Source organism: Equus asinus, chromosome 3 (genome assembly GCF_041296235.1).
Source record: "Equus asinus isolate D_3611 breed Donkey chromosome 3, EquAss-T2T_v2, whole genome shotgun sequence".
NCBI classification, from domain to species: Eukaryota; Metazoa; Chordata; class Mammalia; order Perissodactyla; family Equidae; genus Equus; species Equus asinus.
Window position 1 is genome coordinate 41664571 of NC_091792.1, and position 8568 is coordinate 41673138.

The 8568-nt window shown below is 37.5% G+C and overlaps 1 long non-coding RNA gene across 1 annotated transcript; it reads left to right on the forward strand.

Moving 5' to 3' along the window:
- The first annotated feature begins 1439 nt into the window (after positions 1 to 1439).
- Positions 1440 to 7203, forward strand: LOC139044960 (uncharacterized). The gene is made up of 3 exons (XR_011502445.1): positions 1440 to 1586; positions 1702 to 1813; positions 7079 to 7203. It is a non-coding gene; the product is annotated as an uncharacterized lncRNA (long non-coding RNA).
- Positions 7204 to 8568: the final 1365 nt, after the last annotated feature.

Consider the following 8568-nt stretch of genomic DNA (forward strand, 5'->3'; position numbering starts at 1 on the left):
AGGGTATTATGTTAAGTGCAATAAGCCAGATAAAGACAATCTCTGTATGACTCCACTCGTATGTGGAAGTTAAACACATGGACAAAGAGAACAGATTAGTAGTTACAGGGGAAAGGGGGGATAAGAGGTGAGCACAAAGGGTGAAGTGGTGCACCTACAACATGACTGACAAATAATAATGTACAACTGCAATTTCACAAGGTTGTAAACTATCATAATCTCAATAAAAAGTTTTTTAAAGTAGCCTCCTCTTCACTCATTAATAAAAAGACAAGCCCACTAACTGTTTTCTCATAGGCCACTCTGAGTTCATAAACAATAGGAAAATGGATGATAAGCTAATTCACAGCTAGTGAAGTTCTCCATCTGGAAATATTTTAAAGATAGTTTATCAGAACAAATATTCAAATGCCTCTGCTTCAGTATCTTTCTTAACATTTGGAAGGAGCATAACCTGAATGAGAACCTGTAGGTAAACACCTGATAATAGCGTTCACCATGGCCATACACGTTTATGCCAGATCAGCTTGTAAAATGGGTGAAGCCTGATATTGCCAGGGATCTTAGTTTTGCCCAGAACTTGCAATGGCAACAAGTGTAAACAAGCTGTGAAGTAACAGTGGCATAGTTCAGTCAGTTACTCTTGCCTTAGTAGCCTTGAGCAAGAAAAACTAAGATCAGTTTTAAGCAGGCTCGTCACAATGGGAGGGGAATGAGGATGCCATTTGTTTAGATAGAACAACTTGGAGATAAAAAAATAATCCCAGAATAAACACAGAATACCATTCCAACTTATATTTATTGCCTGCCTGTTCTGTGCAACATGCTTCCAGTTCCTACAGCCCTTGCATTGGTCATGAAGAGGATCAAAAGTAATTGCAAGGGCAGCCTTGGAAAACAAGAAATAAATAAAACTCATACAGTTTAGTATAACATTTAATAAGAGCTTATACTTGCAGGCACTGATCATGCTAGGCATTAGGACAATGAAGAAAAAGACATAGCTCCACTCTCATATGATCATATAAACAAATGTAGTCCTGTAAATCAATTTAAAAGATGCTATTCTAAATTCCCTGTCACAATATGACTTGACTGTACATTGGTGTGTGAGCCACGTTCACCACATCCTGATGAAAAGATGAGGCTGATATTGCTCATGACACAGAAAGCTGCCTCATGAGGCTCTGGCACTTCAGAGAAGGTGTGCCCAGACCTGACTGAATTCTCAGAGGACAGGGTGAGGAAGCTGGAAATGCTTTTCCAGGACTCCGGACTGATGAGGCAGCCATCAGTCATCAATCCACAAGAAACAAAGAGTCTTTGATTCCAGTGTGGGCCTCAGGGCCATACTGGTTAGTGCTGCTTCAACTGAGTTTGCCCCAGACTACCAGATACTGTAGGATTCATTGTCACTCTCTACTCACCAACAGGAAGCAGCGGCAGGAACCCCTGAGAGAGGAATACTTGCCCAGAAGCAGAAGGGAAGTTGGAAGCAGGTTATGATCTTTCTTTGCACTAACAGAAAGGACAAAGCAGTATGCTCCATGTAGTTCTCTAAAAGCTTCAAAGACAGAACTTCTAAGGTAGGAGTAAAGAACTGACCAATTAGTATTTCACTTATACTAAATTATCAGTACAGACCCTCTTAGTCATAAAATCTTTTTTTCACTATTTCTTCGTTTAAAAATTTTTTTTCAGGTTGATATTTACCTTAATGGAGAACATGTCAAAACCTTCCATGAAGAGCTCACATTTACATTAGACACCTTGGCTTCACCAAATTTGCCCAAGATAGATGATGCCCTAAAAGGTATATTCATTTTCTCTACTTGGTATTTTCTGCCGAAACAGTTATTCTCTCCACTCTTCATTACTTATTCTTTCTTCCAGTGTATTTTTGGTGTATTTGTAAAGGTGATGTGGCAAGTATGTAGGATACTTTGGCAGCAAGTACTAATGTAGGTTATCTGAGGTCAGGTCATGGTAAGACCTGAGTGTGGCATACAGGACAGAGTTGGGGGTTTAGTTCATGAAAGGTACTGAATAGATTAAGATTCTTGGAGAAAAATGATGAGCCTACAATTCTATTTGGTCTCTCATCTCTTTCTTGATGAGAGGATCCAAGCAAATGTAGAGGTTCTTGTTGCATAAATCAAGGATAGGCCTACGTAAGTAGAAGGCTAGATTTTAGGTTGGATTCAGAGAGAAAAACTTTCAGAAAAATGATCTTATCTTAGCCGGAGTGAGGGAGAGAGCTAACCCTCTAGGGAAGGTAGGAAGGGTCCACCGTGATCGCTATGGAAAATACTCATGAAGGAACATTTGAATCAGAAAGACAGAGGGTGAGCTTTGAAAGCTCTCAGCCTTTTAGAGATTCAGCTTCAGGAAACTAAAATATAGTAGTCCCCCCTTATCCTCAGGGATATGAGACCTCCAGTGGATATCTGAAACTGAATAGCACCCAACCCTATATATTCTGTGTTTTTTCCTATACATACATACTTATGATAAAGTTTAATTTATAAATTAGGCACAGTAAGAGATTAACAACAATAACTAATAGTGACATAAGACAATTATAACAATATACTGTAATAAAAGTTAATGTAGATCTTAGTAACCTCAGCATATGATTTTTTTCTTTCCTTAAGTAGAAAACTTTCATCTTTTCACTAAAAGGAAGCATTTTATGGCTTCTCTATGGTATATCTGAATTGCCAGCATCACTACTCTTGTGCTTTGAGGCCATTATTAAGTAAAAAAAGGGTCACTTCAACACAAGCACGTGGATACCAGGACAGTCAGTCCCATAACTGTTGACTACTAAGTGACTAATGAGTGGTAGCAAATATGCCTATACAGTGTGCATGGGCTGGACAGAGGGGTGATTCATGTCCTGGGAACAAGATGGTGCAAGATTTCATCATGCTACCCAGAATGGCTCACAACATAATACTTATGAATTGTTTATTTCTAGAATTTTCCATGTAATAATTTCGGACCACGGGTAACTGAAACCATGTATAAAAGAGGGCTACTGTAAACCCACAATCTACTCTAACTTGTCATATTCCTTTCTACATTTGGATCAGCTTCACATTTTATCCTTTGGGCTCTCAATGGTTATGAAGTTTCTTCAAGAATTTCTTTAACGTGAAGGTTTTCTTTTAGCTGGCATGGATTCCTCTGGGACATCTTCATCCTTTTATTCACAATCACTTCCCTCATTTATGTTGAGAAATTTCCTCTGGCTGTGGATCTAGGGTCTTTCAAATGTTGAAAGTGTCAACATTCCTACTGTCAGCTCTTTCTTCTCTAATTTGATTTACAATTGATTCAAATTTTACCTCCCATGTTATTACTTATTATTTCTTTGCTACACTTTATTATAAAACAAAATTCAACCAAGTAAGTTGGAAGATCTAATTGGCTTTATTAAGTGATTCATGAATCGAGCAGCTGACATCCCTTCTAGCAAGTAGAAGGGCGCTGTGAGGGGTTGTACAAACTGGAAGGTTTTTATAGCCAGGAGGGTAGGGCAGGGGAATCATTGGCAAAACAAGAGAAAAGATTATTTTTAGGCCAGGCCATCTCCTCTAGGGGGAAGGGACCGGCAAGGATTTTATCATGTAGATTGCCTCCTCTTCCTCTGAGGAATGGGGAGGGCTCATCTGACAGATTACCTCATTAGTGCTGACCAGAAAATTTCAGACTGGCCGACTAAAATCACCTTTCTGGGAGAGGCTGAAACTGCAGTTAGGTCGGGTATTAAGTCTAGGTTTAGGATCATGGACTTGAGCACAAGTGATGCCATTTGGGGCCTGGAGTTTTCTTTTCGACATCTTCCATCATTCTCAGCCAATTCTCTCCATGATCCAGTTTTGTAAAATGCCATGTGGATTTATCGCTAGGAGACAAGGAAGCAACACAACTATACACTTTGGGTATGTGTGCAAACTGAATAATAATTATGTGATTACATCCAGTTGATACATTGGGGTAACTGAAATTGGAACTGTGTTGTTTGGGGATTGGTGTTAATAAGCTAAATTTTGGTGACTGAAAGTTGTTCATATTGAAACTGTGCAAAATGAGGATTGCGTATTTTTCAAAGGGTTTACATTATAATTGTCAATGTGCTTCTTGGCCTAATTTTAATTTTCATATGCTTATGAAATTTGCTTTAAAGATATTTTACAATTGAGCATTTTTTCCCCACTCTTTTGGAATCATTTTCTTACTAATTCATTTTAAGGAGGTCTTACTGGTTTTGCATATCCTTTACATTTATCTTGGTGAACTGGTATTTATTGCATGGTTCCCTAGCTTAAATTAAATGCTGTTCAACCTTAGAGAGTATCTATAAAGTTTCGGTCTCCCACGAAGATGAGATGTGGATTTAAAGTCTAAACAAAGAGTTATTATTCCCACAAAATCATCATAAAAAGAAAAACTCTGAAATGTTCTGCTTCACATTTGTTAAATGACACTGTAGATCTTTAGCTTTCTACTAATTATGCAGGTACGCTCATTTAGGATCATGTGAATATCTCAACTAATATTGTCACCTGCTCTCATTTTATTATTGGTTTTACATAAAAATTGGAATTTTTTTTAAGCAAAGCATATAGTTATGCCTCATGAATGTTGTGTTCTTAGAAATCTAAAGAAACGTGTATTCAACCTAGAGTGTTGAGAGAAAATTCCTCCAAAAAGGGATTATCTAATCTTGACCAACTAAACTGCTCTCTGTAACTTCCATGTCAGAACAAGCACGTTCCATATGACCATCTTTTAATTTTTTTTTATGTAGCTCTTCAATTTTCTTCCACTGGTAGATCTACTAAGTGGTTCACTGACATATCGTTTAGAAGATCTGGCCAATACAAGAAGTGGGGACAGGGGCTGCCCTGTGGCCGAGTTGTTAAGTTCACGTGCTCCATCTCAGCGGCCCAGGGTTTTGCTGGTTCAGATCCTGGGCATGGACATGGCGCCGCTCATCAAGCCATGCTGAGGCAGTGTCCCACACAGCAGAACTAGAATGTACAACTGTGTACCGGGAGGCTTTGGGGAGAGGAAGAAGAAAAGAAAAAAAGAAAAAATATTGGCAACAGATGTTAGCTCAGGTACCAATCTTTAAAAAAAAAAAGAAAAACAAGTGAGGACAAAGGCAAGTCTGCAAATATCGGTATGTTTTTGCTTATAAAAACCATTTTTCACATCTCTAAAATTGATTTCAGTCATTTAATAAGTTTTCATTTGGATTCAAAGTCTTTCGTTACTGTTATTGGTTAAGCTACATTGAGATGTCCAAGGCTGCATAACTGTTTTCTTACTGACTGACATAACAAATAAACAAAAACGTGTACTTCAGAGAAGCTTTGGCTCTCAATGTAATAATTCATTTTCACAAAAAATAAATATTTTTAACATATTTGGGGCCAGAAAATCCACTCCTATTTCATAGTATTACAATGTACTTCTTCTATGAATTGGCCTTTTGCCAAGAGCTCCCTTTTAGTCTTTTCTCTGATGTTCTCTAAATAGTACAATACATCATTATTATCACCATAGTTCTATTTTTCCTTATTCATATATATTTTCTTTTCTTTCTTTCTTTTTTTTTGGAGGAAGTTTAGCCCCGAGCTAACATCTGCCACCAATCCTCCTCTTTTTGCCAAGGAAGACTGGCCCTGAGCTCACATCCGTGCCCATCTTCCTCTACTTTATATGTGGGACACCTGCCACAGCATGGCTTGCCAAGCAGTGCTATGTCCACACCCGGGATCCGAACCAGTGAACCCTGGGTCTCCAAAGCGGAACATGTGCACTTAACTGCTGCGCCACTGGGCCAGCCCCTATATTTTCTTTATTTATATATTTTTAAAGAAGATCTCTTCACTTTTAAAACTCCTTTCTCCTTCTTTTCTTCTCCAGAAATTGCTGGATCCTTTCCTTTTCTTCTTAGAGTAATTTCCCTGGTTCCTTCTCCTTTTTAACCTCATGGAATACCATTCACTCATCTCTTTACTGAAATCCCAAGAATAACCAAACTATTTTTTAATAAATGCCTTTAAGTGGACTGTAAAAGTTATTATCCTTTAGTAAAAATAATATATAAAAATCGTAGTTGACCTAAATCTCTATCATCTCATGAGTTGGTAAACTGAAAGAAATGCAAGTGTACAGATTCTTATTCAAGGTGCCTGCATTTGAAATCTTATAAACAATGACTCCATTGCTGCTTTGTCTGTAGATGGCAGGCTCTCTGGATTATAGTGACAGCCAGTTTGTGTACTCAGCCGCACTGTTACCTGCTGTATTTATTTGAGCCGTGTGAGCTGAGGTGACTAAAAGGAATGGACTAGCCAACCTTTTCTTCCTGATGATAAAAGAGAGGAGTTCGCATTCTCAAAAAAAATTGAGACATTTATATTTGCTATTTTTTTAGTCAAAAAATATGTAGCCCCTACCATTTCCTAGTACTTCAGTTGTGAGTGGAAATACAGCAGTGAACATGATAGTCAAGGTCCTTAACCTCGGCAACTAGTCTTTTCAAGTGAATAGCCCAGCATTCTTCATTTGATTTTGTGTCACTCTTCCATCCTCTCTTTGCAAGTTGCCACTATATGGTATATACTTAGTTTCAAAAATTAAAGGAATGAAAATAAGTTTTCTTAGAATTTCATAGTACCCCTTGAGATAACTAGAATTGACAGATAAAATAAAGAATGTCTTGTTAAATTTGAATTTCAGGTAAACAAGGAGAAATTTTAGTGTATGTCCCACGCAATATTTAGGTATATCCTAAATTAGAGATACCTAAATCTGGCAACCCTAAATTAGAGAAACTCTGGACATTGGCAAAGCAGAGAGAATGATACTCACCACCAAGAGATTCGCCTTGATGACAACAATTTGTCCTTTGTATCCACTCCATATCTCCCCACCACTCCCATCCCCACCCGATACACAACATCCTCCCAGAATCAGATTAACGTACTTCAAATTAGTGAGTCATCTTAAAGCATCTCCAGCATATGTGCTTATTAATGTAGTGTTTTGTATACAATAGGCATCATAGCACGGCACCCTCTCTACTACCCATACTTAAAAAAATTTCCGATGGCTTACATCATAGAAGATTACTTCCAACATATTCTGCATAAAGAACAACCTGAAGGGAATTCAGTAATAAGGTATGGTTCAATTTAAGTGATTAAATTACCACATTTATATTTGGGAGTTATAAGTCATCGATGGTGTTGATTTTGAATTAGATCAATAGCTTTTATTTTGATTCTAGGACTTTTATCTCTTGCCCATATTATGGGAGATTAAAAAAGCAGAAGACATGATCATTATCTTTCAAAAGGAACTGGTGGTCTTGCTAAATTGACACTCTTTGTATACTTGTTAAATTGAGAAGATTTGGAGCATCTTGAGGTCAGTATGAGACCCTTTGATATATGCTAAATTGGATGGTCCAAACACTAAACCTAGGAGATGAGAGGGAGCTGTGTGACATGGGCTTGGGAAAACCTTGATGGAAATAGTATGTTAGCCCTTTAGATGCTGCCTCAGTGTCAGAATCTTAACGTAATTGAATCATATGCCAGAGAATATTTATTAATGAAATATAAGTCTCTTTTGGTTGCTCACTGTAAATGAAATGTAAGTAGTCTAATTTTCTCAAAATTCAGAAGTTTTAATTTAAAGAGTATAAAATATATTCAAATTATGGGGTAGTATATACATTTTAAAACTCTATATATGTATTGTTTGACATTATGTTATGTTTTCTTTAAAGATGATTAACATCTTTAACATTTTTCTTGAAATCAGGTTTCTCTTTCATTACTACTTAGTGTCTGTTCATTTTCTGATAATTGACTTTTAGAAATTCATATAACTTAGTTTATTCTAAGCCCAGAGGATTGAAATAAATAATTAGATGAAGTTATTTACCATCCAAAGTCAGCAATCAGAACATTCAAAGCTAAAGGTGGTGTAATAGATGTTACTACTTCTGTATAAAATATAATCTTTTCTTTAGTCTTAGATTTTGGAATATGGTCTAACAAACACATTGCGAGTTTTCTTTATTTTAGCTCATGAGTGTTTTATGCCTCACTAAAAGGCACACTGAGGCTCTACATTATTTTTGGCCCTCCTTCAACCCAAAGTAAAGCCCTTTGGCACTCCCTCACACTCTAGATGGGTCTTATGAAATGCCTTGGCCTATTTCAGATATTTGGAAATGTCAGATAAGTAGCTATTGGGGCTGGAAAGTGCTACTACACTTCGATAAAGAAGATTAGAAGGCAGGGCATTGCAGTTAGAGGGTCTATGCAAGAGTTTTGGGAAGACAGGCAGGGACCAAAACCAGACAGATCACCATTAGTGTTTTGAGTGGGAGGAGTGTTTGAAGTGGGCTAAGGTTGAAGAATCAATGTGGCAAGGCTTAATTGAGGGCCGTGACCCAGAAGACTGGGGTCAAGACAGGGTGAAGTTATTGGCAGGATGAAGTCCATTGGCTTAGCCCTATGGGACAGGCTGAGGGGA